The following is a 21,828-nucleotide window of genomic DNA, read 5'->3' as shown; positions in this document are numbered from 1 at the left end:
CAAAGCCTTTGACTTGCCCTTCACGCTTGCAACCGGTCCATCAAGCCAAGTCTTGTCTTGATCTTCTCCACCTTGATCACATGACTCAATGTCATGTCTCATGTGCAATAAGCTCCTTCATCATCACATGTGTGAGCTTTGCAACATTTCCAAGCCATTTTCACCTCCATGGCATATGTTGCTCATACACATGTACCTGTGGACTAATCACCTATGTATCTCACATAAACACAATTAGTCCACCTAGGTTGTCACTCAATTACCAAAACCAACAAGGACCTTTCAATCTCCCCCTTTTTGGTAATTGATGACAACTCTACAAAGATATGGAAATTAAGCTCTTTTGGATTCATGTTGCTTGCCCAAGCAATTTTACCATGTGAAAAAAGATTTTGGACAAGTACCACAAACCCGAAATGGTAGTATTAGCTCCCCCTACATATGTGCTAGTGTATTTAATTTGAAGCTTGCACATATGCATAGATTGAAATTGTGGGAGAGTAAATACTACAAAATGATGCTAAGGTATATAGAATAAACCTTTGAAGCATGTACCAATCGTAGTTGTATCTTTAAGTTCATCCTTAGCACCATGGTTAGCTAGATATCACTTGGAAATAAAAGCACTAGATACCTCATGAGATCAACATTAAAATCAAGGTACTAGCATTACTTAAAGAATATACCAAGTGTCTAGCTATCATCCTATGCATGCTAGTTATCAAATCATCATCCAAGTTCTACAACTAGCATACACCACACAAGCATGCATATTGAATTTGAAAACTTATGCAATGCAAGCAAGCACATGATTATGCACATATCAAATGCAATCAATCAAAGTTTATGAGCTTGCTCTCCCTACTTGTGTGCTTCTCTTGTCCAAGACTTGTGATCCATTCTTTTCTCCAATGTTGCTCCCTCTTTGTCCATGTCCATGTCCAACCTTTTTCATATCTTATCTTCTTATCTCTCCCCCTTTGTACAATCTCTCCCCAAGCTTCATATCTTTGTACAATCTCTCCCCCTTTGTCATCAATTTCCATAAAAGGTATGCTTCTTATTGATGCAAAGGTGTGCACTTTGGGGTAGATGGTTGAGACTAGAATTTTATATTTTTGATGGACATTACTTGAATATTGGAATGGCACCACATGTAGATACCATTTAGAATTTGCAACTTGTACTACTTGTATCTTATCATTCTATGTATGGGTCATCCATTTTATTTCACTTAAGCTCTTGTAGGTGAGGGATGCATTCTTTATTTGATGATCACTTAAAGTTGAGGATCACTTGTGGAACCATCGTCTACTATGTATAGATACCACTTGTAGGAAGTGAATACCATTTGAAAGAATCTTCTAGTATGGAACCACTTGTTTGATTTATCAATAAAGACCATTTCTTGAACATTTGCTATCTTCATGAGTACCACTTATAGGATATCACTTGTGAGTTGAAACATACAAACTAGATATCCATTTGCATTGTTGTCTTGTGCTTGTACTCTTATCACTTTCATGAGCTTCTTATGTGACTTGAACTAAATTGATTTGCTTAAGTTTTCAAGTCCGGTTTGAACCAATGACAAGCTTCTTCACACCTCTTTTAAGGGTTATCTTGTCAATGTTGTACTTGTCACTTATTAGCAATCCAAATTAAGTCAAGTACTTGGGTTCACTAGCTCATGAACAAATTCATGTACTAACCACTAGATCAAGTAATCATTCAAACAATAGTGGTAGGCTATGAATTTAAACATTTCATTTGTTATGCATGATCCTATGAAGCATGTACTATATGCACTAACCACATACTAGTAAGGGATGAAATGATCATGCACATTACAATGATACCTTTGCTATGTTGGAGTAGAGGATAGTCACATAGATTCCAATTCATTACTCCAATAGCAATGTGAAGTCCAATTATAAGCTTGGTGAAGACCGATAGATACCAATTTGAATCTCATTCTTCACCCATATGAAATGAATATCACTTATGATCAAGTGCACTTTCTTGTTGTGGTTGACTTGCTTCATCTTTTGATCTTAGCTTGCATGAGAGCATCAATATGAGAATACCACTTGAAATATCATGACTAGCTCTCTTTTGGGTGTTGCTTGCTTTTCTTGATCAATCCTTTTGATTTCTTCAACTAAGCATCTCAAATGTTCCTCGGATCACCACTTCCATGTTAGCCTTCCAAGTACCACACTTGGTTTACCTACACATAGGCGGCAAGCCCCTACACTAGGGAGAAGTGACCTCTCTCCAAGAACCATTGTTGACACTCACTTGAAATAACTTAATTGATTGATCCAAGTGATGGACTTAACTTGATGAGTAACCTTGATTCCTTCTTTAAGTCCTTTTCTTTCTTCTTGTTTAAGTTCTTTTCTTTCTACCAAGAGATTTCCAATAGTCACTAGAACTTAAACTTCGTCTTCATCTTGAGTTTGATCTTGATCTTCTAATTTGAGTACCAAAAGTGTGCAAAGTACACTCCTCAATCAAATGGCCTTGTACTCTTTGTTTAACATGTTACTAGATTATCTCAAAACCAAACTTAGGTACCTCAATCACTTGTAAACATGTTTCCAACTTGAGGACCTTTCAATCAAAGTGACTCTAGATCAATCCAATACTTGTCACTTTTCTGGCAGATTCTGTACTCTCCAAAGAAGTTAACATATCTCTTAAAGTACAAATCCAAATACCACAAAATTTGGTGGAGATGAGCTTCACTAAGTTATCTAGCAGCCATAAAAATTTTAGCTTCATTTGATCTCATATGACTGCCAAAATTTTAATTCTTCCACCACTGCTACATGCTGAAAACTGCTGCACTATAGCTGACAAGAACCACTCCAAAACCGAAGCATTTCTTATCCAATTTCCATGAAATTTCTACAGCATCTTATACCATAAATCTAGAGCATGTACACCAATTTTCATGCCAATCCAATAAGATTTGATTACTCAAACATGGCTATGATCACAGCTAGCTCAGATTTTGAATATAGGACAGATTTCAAGCAATTGAGCTATACTTCATCAAATATGAATCAAACTTGATACTAACTTGTTTGAATACTTCCATAAGACATATATCCATTCAAATCACTTACTAAATGTCATCTCATGAATTTATCCAACACAAATCAATCCAAACTTGATTACTAATCAACTTATCCATTCAAACACCTCATAGCAAGCAACATTGCATATTTATCCAATTCAATCAACTCATATGCATCCAAATGAAGTGATCAACAAGAGATATACCTTGGTTAGCTCATGATCATCCAACTAGGCAAGCTTCAACTCAATTATTTGCAAGTCATCAAATATATTCAATGAATCACCAACAACTTGAAATTTTCACTTGTATGTTGTAGCACATTTGGACTTCACTTAATTTATCATGGCATTGGGATTGGATGTGCACTAAACTTCATATCTTGATTCAACATATGATGATCACTATGAAGACAATTGAATCAAGCCTCCAATGCCAATGGTACCTACACACATTCATCCACTTTTTGATGGTACCCAAATAACTTTGGGTCCTCTCAAGTTAGGAGCAACATACTTAGGCAATGCCTTAGTATGAGTAGCGGGATGTTTTGCAATAGCAACTATAGAGGTACCATTACCATCCTTTCTAAGCATATCATGATCATCAATTGAAATAGGCTTAGAAATTTTACCTAGGGGACATGAATGTGCCATGTGTCCCCTTTCCCGGCATGAGTAGCACTTTCTTTTTGCTTGAGCCTTTTCTTCCTTGCTCATGTTGTACTTCTCATTGCCTTGCCTCTCATGGATTGCTTGAGCCATCTTCTCAAGCTTGGTAGGACACTTAGAGGCAAAGTGTCCCGTACTTCCACACTTGAAGCACTTGATGTGAGCAAAGACTTTCTTTTCATCTTCATTCTTGCTCATCATCTTGGCATCTTGGGTTAGCATTGGATGCCTTGCCTTTCCACCCCTTCTTGTTTTCTTCTTCTTTATCATCAAGTCACCACCATCTTCATGGTTGATCTTGATTTGCTCTTGGGGGTGTCTTCTCTTGCTCAACTTGTGGTTTTGGTTGAGGCTTCACTTGTTGCTTCACCAATTGCTTGGTTGGGCACATTGAGGTAAGATGACCCCAAGTGCCGCACTTGAAGCACTTGACATGCTTTAGCCTCTCTTCTTCTTTCTTCAACTTGAGCTTCTTGATGTTAGGGCAACCATTTGCAAAGTGTCCCACTTCATGACACCGGAAGCACATGGTATGAGAGAGCTTTCTTTGTTGTAGCTTCTTCATCTTTCTTTCTCTCTTCATTTCACCCTTTGTCATCTTCTTCTTGAAGCCAAGGCCACACTTGTCACCATAGTTTCTTTGAGTCTTCAACATATGCTCAAAGGTGACTTGAGAGTTGTAGCACCTCTCTAACTTGTTGCTCAATTTCTTCACTTCATTTTTGAGCTCATTGTTCTCCTTCAAAATGTTAGTCTCACAAGACATAGAAGTAGAACAAGCATCTATATGTGAAGAGCATGGCATTTCTAGTAAATCATCACAAGAGGTGGATACATGCTTCTTGCCTACATCACAAGGGTTAGCAATAATATGTGATTGATCAATTGACCCATGTGATGAGCTCTCACTAGTTTTAATTTTTCCATTAGAAATCTCCATAGTGAGAAAAGCATGGTCTTGTACCAAGTTATCATGAGCAACACTAAGTTCCTCATGAGCCAATTTTAGCTCCTCATGTGAACAAGTAGTAACATAGAGTAGATACTTTTGTTGTTCACATGTGTTTTTTAGAAAAGAGTTATCATTTTTCAATTTCTCGGTTTTAGCCATCTCTTTTTCTAAAGCTTTGATCATGCAACCATATCTATCTAGAAGCTCCTCATATGAATCAAGATCAATCACATTTGCATTAGATACCTTAGTGTCACCTTGTGACATGAAGCAATGTGATGTAGTTGGAGAGCTTGTAGTAGCATCTTCATCATGGCATGAGCATGAACCATCATCCCCATCAAGTGTGCATGGGGTAGCATCATCACTTGCGACACTTGTGGCATCATTATCAACTTTATCAAGTGAACTTGTAGTGGATCGATCATCATCATCGGAGACCGCACCATACTTCTCATTGAGATAACTCCAAATCTCATGGGCGGTCTTCATGTCAATGATCTCTCCAAATATGCAATCATGCAAAGATCTATACATGATATTAGTAGCTTGGATATCGAGATCTAGGCATTTTTCTTGTGCTTGAGTTAGATTATCTTCATCCAACACATGAGAAAAGCCTACATCTACCATCCACCACATTTGAGGGCAAATAAACTTAAAATTGCATATCATCCAATTTTTCCATCGTGTAAAGTGTGTGCCATCAAAAATGTATGGACAATCAACATCTAGCCCATAAGCCGCCATCCTCTCGGGTCGGTGAAGATCACAAATGAGAGACCTAGCTTTGATACCACTTGAAGGGTCGAGATGGCGACTAGAGGGGGGGTGAATAGTCCTTTTAAAACTTAATCACATTGGCTAACCGAAACAAATGCAGAATTAAAACTATCGGTCTAGCCAAGACTATACCCCACTATATATGTTCACTAGCACCTTGCAAAGATAACAATTATGCAACAAAGGTGCCGGGCTAGTTAGAGCTCTCCTAAACAATTCTAGGAGCAAGGTTACACAAACCTATGTCACTAGTACTTTAAGCAACAAGGGAGCTCCTACACATGCTAGTAAGCAAAAGCACAAAGCTAACTAAGCTTACTAGCAATGCTCAATAACAAGGCAACCAATGCCTAATTAGAGAGCGCAAATACTTAGCTACACAAACTAAGCAATGTGACTAACAAGGTTACTAAAACCAAATTAGCCACGCAAGGGAGCTACTTCTATGCTACACAAGCAAGAAGGTAATTAGCAAGCTACACAAGCTATCTAATTACAAAAGCAACAACACAAGCGTAATGTATATGAAAGTAAACACAAGCTTGTGTAACGGAGATGCAAACCAACGGGAAGAACAAGGTTGACACGATGATTTTTCTCCCGAGGTTCACATGTTTGCCAACACGCTAGTCCCCGTTGTGTCGACCGCTCACTTGGTGGTTCGGCGGCTAATTGGCATCACCCGCCAAGCCCACACGTCGGGCGCCGCAAGAACCTACCTCTTGAGTGAGGGTAGCTCAATGACACGCTTTACTAATGTTGCTCTTCGCGACTCCCGCGGGGCGAGCACAAGCGCCCCTCACAAGCACTTCTCCGGAGCGCCACACAAGCTTCTTGCGCGCTTCAATGGAGACCACCACCAAGCCATCTAGGAGGTGGCAACCTCCAAGAGTAACAAGCACCACCGGCTTGCAACTCGATCACCTAGTGCCACTCGATGCAACCTCACGATGCAATTGCACTAGAATCGCTCACTCACACAATCGGATGATCGCTATCAAGTATGTGTGAGATGGAGGGCTCCCAAGCACTCACAAGCATGGACACTAAGTCCCTTGAGGTGCTCCACACCAGCCATGGCCGAAGGCCACTTCTATTTATAGCCCCAAGGGCTAAACTAGCCGTTACCCCTTCACTGGGCAACGGTCGGGCCGACCGGACGCTCCGGTCGTGTTGACCGGACGCTGGACCTTAGCGTCCGGTCGCCCGCAGACGACCACGTGTCCAGATTCCAACGGTCACTTGACCTGATCGGACGCAGCAGCTTCAACTGATCGGACGCTGAACCCCCAGCGTCCGGTCGTTTCCAGTAAGGTACCGACCTCGACCGGACGCGTCCGGTCACACTTGATCGGACGCAGCCATCGTCTGGTCACACTCCAGCTTCTGCGTCACCGTACGTCAGCCTGACCGAACGCAGCCTGCCAGCGTCCGGTGCATTCAGATCCAGCGTCCGGTCAGTTGACCGACGCCAGCATCTTCGTGACTAACTCGTTCTCACTTCTAACTTCTTCATCCTTGCTCCAATGAGCTAACCACCAAGAATTTGCATTCGGCGCAATAGAAAATAGGCATTCCATCCCAAACCCATCTCACCCCTGCAAACACCACCTCCTTTGTAAATGTGCCAACACCACCAAGTGTACATCACCATGTGTATGTGTGTTAGCATTTCACAATCATTTCCCAAAGGATGTTAGCCACTCAACTTGCCATGCCACTCGATCCTAGCGACAATGCAAAGTTAGATCACTCGAGTGGCACTAGATGACCGATATGCAAACAAGTTTGCCCCTCTTGATAGTACGGCCATCTATCCTAAACCCGGTCATAAACTTCTCTACATACCTATGACCGGTGAAATGAAATGCCCTAGGTTATACCTTTGCCTTGCGCATTCCATTCCATCTCCTTCAATGTCGATGCAACACATGCACCAACACGATCAACAATGATATGATCCACTTCATATCATCACATGATCATATTGGTTCATCGATCTTGACTCTACTTGCTCTTCACCGTTGCTATCGTCCATCGGCGCCAAGTCTTGCTCAAGCTTCACTGCCACGCGGTCCATCACTCCAAAGCCTTTGACTTGCCCTTCACGCTTGCAACCAGTCCATCAAGCCAAGTCTTGTCTTGATCTTCTCCACCTTGATCACATGACTCAATGTCATGTCTCATGTGCAATAAGCTCCTTCATCATCACATGTGTGAGCTTTGCAACATTTCCAAGCCATTTTCACCTCCATGGCATATGTTGCTCATACACATGTACCTGTGGACTAATCACCTATGTATCTCACATAAACATAATTAGTCCACCTAGGTTGTCACTCAATTACCAAAACCAACAAGGACCTTTCACCAAGCTTGTCCCCAGAACCAGCCAGCTCAGTCTACTCAACCGTCAGCAAACTTTAGGCTTGTCAGGAGGACCGTAATCAAGAAGAAAGTGCCCAGCAGATTTAGACAGGTGCATTTCACAGATGCTGAGCAGATATTGCAGTAGGAACCGATGATGGCTGATATGTTTACCATTGATTCCCATCCAACCTATGTGTTGTTCGATTCTGGTGCATCACATTCTTTTATGAGCATGAAATTTGTAGATCGGCACAACTTACCACTTATGGCTATACCGTATGCTATAGAATCCATACTGTGGGTTCGCAAATGTTCATCAATACCCGAACAGACACAGTAAGCTTGGTATTAGCCACCCACACTTACCGCCTAAAGTTCATGGTAATGCCCGGACAAGGCATTGATGCTATTATTGGAATGAACTGGTTGCGGGTGTATGGGGTAGTATTGGATATGAAGCGAAGAAGTGTCAAGTTACAGCTTCTGTCTTCTGAGGATAGGATGTCTCTGCTTGTACCCTCAGATCCAGTCTTACATGTTGCTACCCATGCCTCTCCTGATGTTACCTCCATCCCTATGGTTTGTGAGTTCCCAGATGTTTTTCCTGAAGATCTTCCTAAGTTGCCACCGGATAGAGAGGTAGAATTCTCCATTGAGCTAGAGCCTGGTACTGCCCCTATCTCCAAATGCCCGTACCACATGGCTCCAAGGGAATTGGCAGAAATGAAGAAGCAGTTGGAAGAGTTGATGGAAAAAGGTTTTATCCATCCTAGTTCTTCGCTATGGGGTTGCCCAACCATTTTTGTAAAGAAGAAGGATGATACTCTATAGATGTGTGTGGATTACTGTTCTCTTAATGCAGTAATAGTTAAGAACAAGTATCCTTTGCCTCACATAGACACTTTGTTCAATCAGCTAGCTGGCGCCAAGGTGTTCTCAAAGATTGATCTTCGATCAGGCTATCATCGGATCAAGATCATGCCACATTATATACCAAAGACAGCTTTCTCTACTAGGTATGGACTGTATGAGTACCTAGTGATGTCTTTTGGTCTCACCAATGCTCCTACCTTCTTCATGTACTTGATGAATTCAGTCTTTATGCCAGAGCTGGACAAGTTTGTGGTAGTATTCATTGATGATATACTGATTTATTCCAAGAATGATGAAGAGCATGCCCAACACCTTCGAATAGTACTATCTTGACTAAGGGAACACAAGCTTTATGCCAAATTCAGTAGGTGTGAATTTTGGTAAGATCGAGTGCAGTGTTTAGGGCATGTGTTGACACCTGACGGCGTTTTGGTAGATCCCAGCAAGGTGCAAGATGTGTTGGATTGGCAGTCTCCCAAGTCTGTGCATCAAATTCGTTAGTTTCTTGGTCTAGCTAGGTACTATCAGCGTTTCATCCTAGATTTCTCCAATATAGCCCAGCCAATGACCAAGCTGCTCTAAAAAAGTCAAGTTTGATTGGAGCCCTGCCTGCGAGGAAGCTTTCCAAACTCTAAAGACATTTCTGACCACTGCCCCTATGTTGGCCCAACTAGATATTGATAGGCCCTTTGATGTATACTGTGATGCCTCAAAGATGGGGCTAGGGTGTGTGCTTATGCAAGATGGGCGTATGATAGCTTATGCTTCGCGCCAACTAAAAAAGCATGAGGTGAATTACCCCACCCATGACTTAGAGTTGTCTGCTATGGTCCACGCTCTGAAGATTTGGAGGCACTATCTGTTGGGCAACAAAGTGCATATCTTTACAGATCACAAGAGCCTCAAGTATATTTTCACTCAGTCTGAGCTGAATATGAGGCAACAAAGATGGTTAGAATTGATAAAGGATTACAACTTGGAAGTCCATTATCATCTAGGAAAGGCTAATGTAGTAGCCGATGCTTTGAGCCGAAAGTCACACCGGGTTGAGGAAACACCTTTGTCTCTCAACCATGTAGAGGTGTTGGCTCACATTGCATTGACCTCAGAATTACTGGAACAGATTATTCGAGAGCAAAAGGAAGACCCCGAAGAAATTCCCCACATCAGAAAATTGATTGCCGAAGGGCATGGCCCTCACTTTAGCGTTGATACGCATGGTGTAGTAAGATACAAGGATAGGCTGGGGGTTCCATTCAGTGAGGAGTTGAGAAGGAAGATTTTGAGTGAAGCCCATCATTCAAAGATGTCTATTCATCCTGGCAGCAACAAGATGTATCATGATCTACGCCGCTTGTACTGGTGGTCCAACATGAAGCAGGACATCACCCGGCATATCACGGAGTGTGACACTTGTGGTAGGGTTAAGGCAGACCATATGCATACCCTAGGATATTTGTAGCCCTTGCCCATTCCTGTTTGGAAATGGGAAAATATTTCCATGGACTTTGTGGTAGAATTGCCCCGTACCTCCAAGGGTTATGATTCTATTTGGGTCATTGTGGTCCGCCTAACTAAGTCTGCTCATTTTATCCAGATGAACACCATGTATGCAGCCAGGAAGTATGCTCAGATATACTTTGACCATATTATGACTCTACACAGGGTTCCTCTCACCATCATCTCTGATAGAGGGCCAGTCTTTGTCTCTCATTTTTGGGACTAGCTCTAGCAATGTCTTGGTACTCATCTCCTCAGAAGCTCAGTATATCATCCATAAACTGATGGTCAAACCGAGAGGGTGAACCAGGTGCTTGAGGACATGTTGAGAGCTTGTGCCATTTCTTTCCCTGAGAAGTGGGATGCCTACTTAAAGCTAGCGGAATTTTCTTACAATAATAGCTACCAAGAAAGCATCCGCATGGCACCATTTGAAGCTCTATATGGAAGAAAGTGTAGGACACCACTCAACTGAGTTGAAGTGGGAGACCGTGGGTACTTTGGGCCCAAATTCGTCAAAGAGGCTCGAGAGCAAGTATTATTCAGAGTCACTTGAAGGCAGCTCAAAGCCGATAGAAAGCTTACGCCGATAAGCGAAGAAGGCCCTTAGAGTTTGCAGCTGGAGATTATGTGTATCTCAAGGTGTCTCCTATGAGAGGGGTGCTTCGATTTGGTGTCCATGTTAAGTTAGCCCCTTGATATGTGGGTCCTTATCAAGTGTTGGAGCAGTGTGGCCCTGTTGCTTATCGTCTCCAGCTTCTCGATATCTTATCTGTGGTACACAATATGTTCCATGTATCACAATTAAAGAAATGTCTGCGAGTGCTAGATGAAGCTGTGGAAATTGAAGGGCTTACCCTCCAGCCAGATTTAACTTACGTTGAGCACCCAGTCAAAATCTTGGATGAGAAGGAGAGAGTGACCAGGAACAGAGTGGTAAAGTTCTACAAGGTGCAGTGGCAAAACCATTCAGAGGATAAAGCCACCTGGGAACAAGAGAGTTACCTAATACAGCATTACCCCCACCTCCTTGCTGGCTCTAATAGTTAGTTGCTGCGCCAAAATGTATTCCCTATCTCCTTCTCACACTAGGCACATGAAATCTCGGGTCAAGATTTTGTTTTAGGGGGGTAGATTTGTAACACCCTTGGTGTTACGTTGTACAGTTTTTGCTAAAACACTGCATGAGCATCATACTTATGTGTAAATGTGTGTAACATAAAGTATAAATTAATGTACGGCACTTGAAACGTTCATCCGAAACAAGAAACAAATGTTACGCTTCATGTCGCTTAATATCGTTTAGTATTCTAAGCGAATTTTTTTATCGAACAAAAATGCTATAGAACGTTTATGTGAACTTTGATAAAGTTTATAGTACGAACTTCGTAGACGACGATGAAATGCGTGCGGCCGAGGACGAGGCTCGCTAGCTAATATGTCAAGAAGCTCAGAAATTGGAATTCGACGCAAAATCGTTTGAGGTTTATTCATTTCATGTTAGGTCTGTAATTGGGTCGACGAACCCATGTTTGGCACTTTTTGTAGAGCGATCGACTTAGGAAGTGGTGAGATGTCATGGCTTAGGTCGATAGCCCTACGTACTGATGTAGACTAGGCCCAATCTTTCAAAATGTATGATAGTATCGATTGGTGGAGACTCGATATTCATGATCTAGGCTTCGAACCAAGACTGATTCGGACCCCTGCAACCGTTACACAGACCATTGCTGCATTGCTCCATTGGTTATCAACCACGCGAACGCGATTGACCTCGCCAAGAAGGATTTCCTGCAAGCGAATCGAGAACACAAGCAAGAACATGATGAACGCAATCTGAAATTACAAATAAATATGAGGCTTATGATAACAAGAAGGAGTTCAAGTCTTTATTCGAAAGGACTAATCGCCACAAGCGAACAAGATCAAGAACTGGGGCCCTAGTTCACAGCAAGCAACCTTGGCGGCACAGTTGCAGCAAAACGATGTATGTTTCATGAGAAAATCAAGAACTAAACAAAACCCAAACCCTAAGGAGAGCGACGGCTACTATTTATAGTCTTGGGCGTCACCCCCTTGGATGTGCCCCCTAATGGGCCCAAACACGATACACAGTCCAATGGACCAAAAGACAGTGTCGTAGCACCCTGGTAGATTCTGGACGCTGACTTGTTTCAACGATTCCTGTTGATTCCAAAGGTATTTTGACATGAGACCACTTGGATTGGCTTACTTATCAATTTAGCTTTCCAACCATATGTGGATCATCGAAAACGGAGTCTAGATGTGTCCTGGGTGACCAGTTTAAGGTAGACTGGTCCTAGAGGCCGAGGCAGACTCGAACTTGAGTTGCTTTGGGCCTCCACCTCGGGGACTCGAACCGAATTAGCCTCGGACCTCCTTCTTGACTTGGACACCCTTGCTGGTATCCTACCCCTCCATACCATGTGCCAAACATGGTCATATGCATGGGTGTCATATCCTCATCATCCTCCCCTTCTTGACGAAAAGTCATCCTCGGCGTCGATTGTGCTTGAAACTGATCCTGCACAACATAAAGGAGAATGGGGTGGCGAAAACAAAGGGAACTGAAATAATTGTGAGAAGAAACATGACCAAGTTTCCAAGTTTGTAGCATGTCATCTCGCATAAAAATTTCAGCAAGCATGTAGACTCCATGATCCAAATGCACACGATGTATGTCAACACTATCCTGCAAAAGATTAAAACTAACCAAAGACAATGCAGAAATAGATGATCTAGCAGACATTGGTAGCAACCAACAATGCTCCTCTTCTTGGAAGTGAACTTGTTTCTTTGAGGAACATGAGAAAATGTTTGTATTATTATAGCAGCCCTCTAAACGATCATAATCTGGTACAATAAAAGGAGAATTCATATTACTATGAATGTATACTCAATGTATCATATATTGTCCCTTGTTGTTATATTTGATAGTAACATGATATGTATGTTTAGAAAACCAAGGCAAATCAACATATTTAAATAGGCTCTCCTTCAAATAATCTAGGTTACACAAAACATCAAATTCAATGTAACCCAAAGTATGTAAAGAAGACAACAGTTTGAACTCATTAGTTTTAGTAGCAATATGAATAACATGTTTATTTTCAGCACAAGTGACTGGTTCAAAAACATGTAAAACTGAGGCATCATCAACCAATTCATCTTTATCACAAGGAACTTCAAGCAAATTATCATGGGACAGAGATAAATCAAGAGAGGGTTCCACTAACAATTGCTCTATGATAGCATGGTTTGTCGAAGAATTTAGTATATTAAAACTATTCTCACCTTCCGTGAGTGTAGCACTGTCGGGTACCTTAGAACGGGGTACCCCAAGCAAACATCAAATGGGTCGCTAAAATCCCATCTAAAAAATAAAGCTAGAAGGTAAGCCGTGGGCCTCTCACCTACCACGACCGAGCCCACTGGGTCCTCCTCCTCCTCGCCTCGAGCCTCAAGCAGGAGGTCTCGGCATCCTGACACAAACTTCGCCTCGCGTGAGGCTCCCCAGGGAAGGCCTCGGTAGGGAACGCCGTCTCCGTCTTGCCCGAGGCTCTCCATGGAAGGCCTCGGCAGGGGGTACATTCTCCGTATCGCGCGAGCCGTCTCGCGCGAGGCCTCGGTAGGGAGACCGATCTCTGTCTCGCGCGAGGCCTCATTTTTCGTATCGCTCGAGGCTGGGTCGTCCATGGCCCATCACCCCCTACCTCGACCGACCCTCCAGACAGCGCGTCATGTCTCATTAATGCTTCAACCACTCCCGCAATCTTAGCCGGACGATGGCTCAACGCCACAGAATGGCCGACGCGACCCGAGGTTGCATCAGCGCCATACCGGCCAGGACAGGGCACGGCGGGGATTACCGGCCACTGTGTCCTAACACTGTGTCCACGACCAGCGCCATACCAGTTGGGACAGGGTACGGTGGGGATTACCGGCCACTGTGTCCTAACGCTGTGCCCACGATCAGCCGCCCGCTCGAGGCCTCGGCACTGTACACCAAGGTCTCAGCGATCTTGGGGTTCGCGCCTACCGAGACCCCTCCACCGCGGGGCAGCCTCGGCACCGACCAAGCCTCGGCCTCGCGCACAGTCCGTCCACAGTGGCTTGCACATTCACCACCGCACCCACTCCGAGGCAGTCCTGGGGTTCCCACGATGCACAGAATCTGATGGGACGACCACGCCGCTCCAGTGCTCCAAGGACGGACCACTCCGACGACCACGCCGCCACAGGAACAGACTACAGGGCCCGGACACGCCGCCTCTGTTCACACAACACCATATAGTTAGCTCATGTACCATCCTTGTCCTCCCTTCAGGCTATAAAAGGAGAGGACTTGGGCCATTTTGAGGGAGGAAGAAGAACACCTTGTAACACACACACACGCACATCCCTGCCGCCTGAGAGCAACGTCTCAAGCGGCCCGCATGACACCCTGCCGAGACCTGGGACCAGCTCCCTCTCTCCTTTAGCTTGTAACCCCCTACTACGAGCACTTCGGTGCAAGGAATACAAGATCGACCTCTCAGACTGGACGTAGGGCCTCGATTGCCTAAACTAGTATAAACCTTGTGTCTCTTTGCATCACCATCCGGAATCGGGAGCACGCAGAATAAATTCACTGGTTGGTTGAGGACCCCCCGGTCCAAAACACCGACAGTTGGCGCGCCAGGTAGGGGCCTCTGCGTGTCGGTTTCGTCATCCCAGCAGGTTTCGGATGGCAAACCCCGTGCGACCATTGCGTCTCGGCATCGTGGTTTGGTTCGGGAGCCTAGAGTTCATGTCTCTAGGGCATGAGTACGACATGGTACTCCTCACTCCTCGAGCCCCACCGTCCGACGATGAAGTCACACCCCAGCAGCCCAGGCACAGGCGGCGTCCGAGCGGACGCTCTCGCCGCGCTCGCCAAGCACGACACGAACAAGGCCACCCCGACGCTACGCGAATCCGGGGCGCCATGCCACCCCCCGCCGATATCCTACGACCAGCTGTTGGCATAGGGTCCCTGGCTGGGGACCTATCTAGCCTGAGCTTGGACAAAGGAAAGTCACCTGTGACACGCGGCGATGCCCAGTCGTCAAGCTCCGCTCCACCACTCCCTGAAGAACCGACCCCGACGGGGCAGAATCTAGCGACGGCACCATCCCCATACCCCTTTGGGTTGAGAAATGCCGCTGCCTCTTACGCCTACGCTTACACTACCGCTCACGAGCATCCCTCGGAACGCCGCCAGCGCTTCGCTCTCGACCTGAGCATCCACGCCGACTCCTCGGATGAGAACGAGGCATGGCCCAGAGTGGATTTCTCCGGACTCAACAACCCTGGGGCTTTGCGCCAGTTCCTAGCCGCAAGCGACTACTGCTTTGGCTACTCCGACTCTGACGACGAAGGCACCTACGACCCCACTCGCGAGTGTTTTCACGTCGGGCTCGGGATGCCGAGGGCGGGCGAAGAGGACGAGGGGGTAGGTAGCCGTTCCCCGCTTCGCCCAGGCGTGGGCGTCGTCACACCTCCACGCGCCGTCCTGCCGGCCGCACGAAATGAGAACATCACTCTTGCGTGACCTCAGCGCCTAGACCTAGAACAGCTCCGTGAGCTCCAAGCCAAGGTCGAAAAAGACCAACTCCTTCTGCAGCAGCTTCGAGACTCTCTCGAACAGGAACAGCGAGGTCGCGGCGAAGGCGGGGGAGCCCGACGGAGGGCCCATGATGTGCATCACCGCATCCATGACGACGAAGGGAGTGAGCAACCCCCAGTCTTCAATCGCGCTAGCCAGAACATCGCGGCTGCAGCAATGCTGGTCCGCGCAATGCCCGAGCCTTCTACCACAGAGGGGTGGCGGGTCCGTGGCGAGCTCCGGGATCTCCTAGAGACCGCCGCGGTTCAGCGGGCTGAGAGTTCCGCCTCCCGACGACACGGGGGTGCCTCGAACTTGCCCACGGCACCGCCTCGGCAGGATAGGGAAGCCCCAGCTCGTCCCAAGCCCGACCAAGCGCCGATAGCCCACAGGGCCCCCGTGCTTCTGGACCGCCTCGGCAATCGACGCGAGGTACAGGGAGACCATGAGGTGGTCAGCAGGCGACGACGCCACGACAACGAGGGGCCCACTTGGGGCTACCACCCACACCGAGGCGGTCGCTATGACAGCAGGGAGGACCGCAGTCCTTCCCCTGAACCGCCAGGCCCTCGGGTCTTTAGCAGGGCCATCCGCGCTGCTCTTTTCCCTGCCCGGTTTTGGCAACCAGCCAATCTCGCAAAGTACAGCGGCGAGACCAACCCTGAACTCTGGCTTGCCGATTACCGCCTGGCCTACCAACTAGGTGGCATGGACGATGACCTACTCATCATCCGCAACCTCCCCTTGCTCTTGTCGGACTCAGCGCGAGCCTGGCTCGAGCATGTTCCTCCCTCACAAATCCACGACTGGCGCGACTTGGTGAGGATATTCGTCGGGAACTTCTAGGGCACATACGTGCACCCTGGGAACTCCTGGGATCTTAAGAGCTGTCGCCAGAAGCCGGACGAGTCTCTCCGAGACTTTATCCGGCGCTTCTCCAAATAGTGCACCGAGTTGCCCAGCGTCGGCGACTCGGAGATCGTCCAGGCTTTCCTCTCCGGCACCACTTGTCGGGACTTGGTTCGAGAGTTAGGTCGGAACATGCCGCGCTCTGCTGCCGCGCTCCTCGACATCGCCACCAGCTTCGCCTCAGGTGAAGAGGCTGTTGGAGCCATCTTCCCCGACACCGACACCAAGGGTAAGCGGAGGGATGAGGCACCCGAGGCCTCAGCCTCCCACCTCCCCAAGAGAAAGAAAAAGGGGCGCCTGGGGAAGCAGGAGGTCCTGGAGGCTGATCTGGTCATGGCCACAGAACGCAAGAACCCCCGAGGCATGCTCTTGGGATTCATAGTCTCGGAACGCGGCATCGAAGCCAACCTAGAGAAGGTCTCGGCCATAACTGGCATGGGACCAATCAGGGACCTCAAGGGAGTATAGAGGGTCATGGGATGCCTTGCGGCCCTGAGCCGCTTCATCTCGCGCCTCGGCGAAAAAGGTTTGCCTCTGTACCGACTCTTGAGAAAGTCTGAGCGTTTTTCTTGGACTCCCGAGGCCGAAGAAGCCCTCGACAGACTCAAAGCACTGCTCACAAATCCTCCCGTCCTGATACCCCTGGCCATGGACGAGACCCTCTTACTCTACGTCGCCGCAACGACCCAAGTGGTCAGCGCTGCCGTAGTGGTAGAGAGGCAGGAAGAGGGGCATACTCTGCCCACCCAACGACCTGTTTATTTCATCAGCGAGGTGCTCTCCGAGACCAAAGCACGCTACCCCCACATCCAGAAGCTGGTCTACGCCGTGGTCCTGGCCCGGCACAAACTGCGTCACTACTTCGAGTTGCACCCAGTGACTGTGGTATCATCTTTCCCCCTGGGTGAAATAGTTCATAACCGGGAGGCCTCAGGCAGGATAGCCAAATGGGCTATCGAGCTTATGGGGGAAACCTTGACCTTTGCGCCTCGAAAGGCGATCAAGTCCCAGGTCTTGGCCAATTTCATGGCTAAATGGACAGATACCCAACTGCCACCCACTCAAATTCAGACGGAGTGCTGGACCCTGTACTTCGATGGATCCCTGATGAAGACCGGGGCAGGCGCGGGTCTGCTCTTCATTTCGCCCCTCGGAGTACACATGCGCTACATGGTGCGGCTCCACTTCGCCGCCTCCAACAACGTGGCCGAATACGAGGCCCTCATCAACGGCTTACAAGTCGCCATCGAACTTGGGGCACGACGCCTCGACGTCCGAGGCGACTCGCGGCTCGTCATAGATCAAGTGATGAAGGAGTCAAACTACCTCGACCCCAAAATGGAGGCTTACTGCAAGCTGGTACGACGCCTAGAAGACAAGTTCGACGGTCTCGAGCTAAATCACGTCGCGTGGAAGTACAACGAGGCCGCCGACGAGCTGGCAAAGATGGCCTCGTCATGGGCCCTAGTCCCCCCGAACGTCTTCGCCAAAGACCTCCACAAACTTCCATTGGATACACCTCGGCAACAGAGGAGGGCCCACCTGTGGAACCCGTGGTGAAGCTTGACGCCCTCTCTACTGCCGAGACCCCCTCAACCAAGCCCGAGGTCATGGAAGTCAACGCCGAGCCTCCACAGACTGATCAGGACGTGGATTGGCAAGTCCCGTTCCTCGATTGGCTCGATCGGGGGGAGCTTCCTGATGACAGAACCGAAGCGCGACGGCTTACGCGGCAAGCCAAGACCTACGCCCTCTACAACGACAAATTGTATAGGCGAAGTCCCTCAGGTGTCCTCCAACGGTGTATCAGTTCTGAAGCGGGCCAAGCCCTGCTTTGGGACTTACACGCAGGCGCCTGCGGGCACCATGCGGCGCCTCGGACGCTCGTAGGGAACGCTTTCCGCCAAGGTTTCCAATGGCTGACGGCAGTCGCCGACGCTACCAAGCTGGTACACTCCTGCGAAGGATGCTAGTACTATGCTCGGCAGACACATCTCTCGGCCCTGGCCCTGCAAACCATCCCCATCACATGGCCATTCGCCGTGTGGGGGCTCAACATGGTCGGGTCTCTACAAAAGGCTCCCGGGGGGCTTCACCCATCTATTGGTATCAATCGACAAGTTCTCCAAATGGATCGAGGCTCGTCCGATCAATCGAATCAAATCCGAGCAGGCGGTGCTGTTCTTCACTGACATTATCCACAGGTTTGGGGTCCCTAACACCATCATCACCGACAACGGGACGTAGTTCACCGGCAAAAGGTTCCTGATGTTTTGCGACGACCACCACATCCGTGTGGCCTAGTCGGCCGTAGGACACCCAAGGACCAACGGCCAAGTAGAGCGTGCCAACGGCATGATCCTACAAGGCCTCAAGCCAAGGATTCACAACCGGTTGAAAAAGTTTGGCAAGAAATGGCTCGCCGAACTCCCGTCGGTCATCTGGAGCCTGAGGAACACTCCAAGCCGAGCCACGGGATTCACGCCTTTCTTCCTAGTCTATGGGGCCGAGGCCATCCTCCCCACCGACTTGGAATATGGTTCCCCGAGGCTGCAAGCCTATAACGAACAAAGTAACCGCACCACCCGAGAGGACGCCCTTGATCAACTGGAGGAAGCCCGAGACGTCGCGCTACTACACTCGGCCAAATACCAGCAGAGCCTGCGGCGCTATCAGGCCCGACGCATCCAAGGCCGAGGCTTGAAGGTAGGCGACCTGGTGTTGAGGCTAGCACAGAGCAATAAGGGTCGCCACAAGCTGACCCCACCATGGGAAGGACCGTACATCATCGCCCAAGTGCTGAAGCCCGGGACCTACAAACTAGCCAACGAGAAGGGCGAAGTCTTCACCAACGCTTGGAACATAGAACATCTACGTCACTTTTATCCCTAAATTTCCAAGCATTGTATATATCGTTTCTCGAAATACAATTAAAAAGCGTTCTTTAGTTGGTCTAACTTTTCGAGAAACCCTCTGAGCCCATCGTAGGCCTCGGCAATACAGTAACACGACAAGGGAAACTCAGTTCTGCCTCGGCAGAACCAAGCCTCCCTCGGGGGCTAGATAGGGGACCCCCCTAGGCATAGGCGTCCCCTAGGTCCCATGCACCATTCTTCAGTTGTTTTTCGCAAAAATTCCTACGCCAAGTCCCTAGCAGGCTCTGACGAATCAGTTGTAAAAACCCCTCGGACCAAGGTCTGTTTCCTAAGCAAGAGGCCGGTAGAGTCGTGAGACGGCCTACGCCTCCGGGCTACGGCACTCCCTCACTACCTCTCGCTCAAGGGACGGCTTAGGCCCCAAGGGGGTGTTTTGCAAACGAAATCCGATCAGGAGCGACAGAGGGCAGAGGCTCGAAAACATAAGAAAAACAACTAAGAAACACAAGTACTTCAAAAGTAAAGGCCTCGACGGCCACAAGCGTTACGATACAAAAAATAACCCCTAATTCTATTTTTACATAGCCCCCGGGGCCCAGATCAAGGCTCAGGGCCTTCAGCACCGGCAGATGGTAGGGGAGGAACCACCTCCTCTTCGAAGAGCATCGCCAGCGCCGTGCTAGGGCCTTCCGCCGCCTCCATCATCTTCGTCACCGCCGCGTCGGCCTCCTCGTCATCATCAGGCAGAACATAGCCATCACTGATGGCCGGGAGGTCGATGCCAAGGTAGTGAGAGGAGATGACAGCCAGCGCCCGCTTAACACCTGTGTGCAGTGCCCCTCAGAGCCGCTCGCGCATCTGGCTGCTCAGCGCAATCAAGCGGCTCCTAAGGGAGCTGCCTGATTGAACCCCCTCGACCTCCAAGGCCTCGTAGGAGGAAAGGGCAGCACGCTTCAGCGCCTCGTGCTCCCTGATCTCGGTCTCGAGCACCATCTGCACCGCGCTGGAAGCCTCGGCGGCCCGAATGATCTCTACCTCTGACTCTGCACCACGGAAAATGGAATGAGGTCGAGCGAGAGAAAGAACAACCTAAGTTAGGGACGGAAGCCCACGGAACTCACCCTTGGCCTTCTGCTCCCAGCGTCGGGTCTCAGCCTGACAGGCCTCGGCCTTCTCCTTCAACCGCTGGGCCTCGACCCGAGAGGCCTCGGCCGCTCTGGAAGCTTCACTTCCCAGCTCTGCGTCATACAAGGAAGTCAGGGAGCGAACATAAGGAGAAGGAAACAAAACAAGGGGACTAGAACTCACCCTCGACCGTCCCCTTCAAAACCATAGCCTCAATTTGTGAGGCCTCAACCGCAGCAAGGGCCCCGTTCAGAGCGCCTTTGGTCAGCCGGTGCGCACTCTCCTCTGCCCCCAGCAGCCCGGCGAGGACCTTGCCCGAGGCCATCGCCTCTTCGGCCCGGGACCTGAAGGCATCCCGATCGCTGACCGTGTGGGTAAGCTCCTCCTCTAGCTCCTTGACCCGCACCGCCAAAGGGGCGAGCTGCATCTGGGCTACGGCTGCCTCGACCTTCACATCGGCACAGCGAAGGCGGAGGTCCTCCACCTCCGCGCTTCGCGCCGACAGAAGCTCGTTAGCGTCGGCAAGAAGGCCCCTCTGCCACTGAAGCTGGTCCCAGATGCCCCTCTCCTGCCGGAGAAAGACCGACTTCCCGAGGGACCGGGTCTTGAGCTCCTGAGGAGGCAGAACAGAGGTCATCGATTGCGACAAAACCGAGAAAAGAACGACGTCACGCGAGAAAGGAAAACGCGAACCTTGGCGACTTCGGGCAGTTCGTCGGCCACCACGGACAAGGCCGTCCACAGCGACCGCTCCGCCAGCTGGCGGTATTGCTCGAAGGTGCCCCAGCGCCTACCCTCGGCTGCGTCCTCAAGGGCGAACAGAGGCTCTCCCTCAGGGTCGTCCCGGCTCTGCCACAGTACCCGCGGGTGGTCCCACCTACGAGGCTCGGGTCGCACCCGCATGAGGGCCGAGCTTCCCTCGTCCAAGAGCCGTGCTGGCTACTGCACGACATCGGTCTCCTCAGCATCGACCACCTCCCGTGCCCGGGAAGTATCGTCGGAGGAGATCGGATAGACCTCCGCCTCCTGGGCGCTCT

The 21,828-nt window shown here is 48.6% G+C and overlaps 1 pseudogene; it reads right to left on the bottom strand.

Moving 5' to 3' along the window:
• The window catches only part of LOC136454153 (uncharacterized), a 32,147-nt pseudogene extending 10,929 nt beyond the window's left edge, over positions 1-21,218 (bottom strand).
• Positions 21,219-21,828: the final 610 nt, after the last annotated feature.

Source organism: Miscanthus floridulus, chromosome 1 (assembly GCF_019320115.1).
Source record: "Miscanthus floridulus cultivar M001 chromosome 1, ASM1932011v1, whole genome shotgun sequence".
Taxonomy (NCBI): domain Eukaryota; kingdom Viridiplantae; phylum Streptophyta; class Magnoliopsida; order Poales; family Poaceae; genus Miscanthus; species Miscanthus floridulus.
The sequence above is the reverse complement of the archived record's forward strand: the minus strand, read 5'-3'. Positions and strand labels throughout refer to the sequence as shown.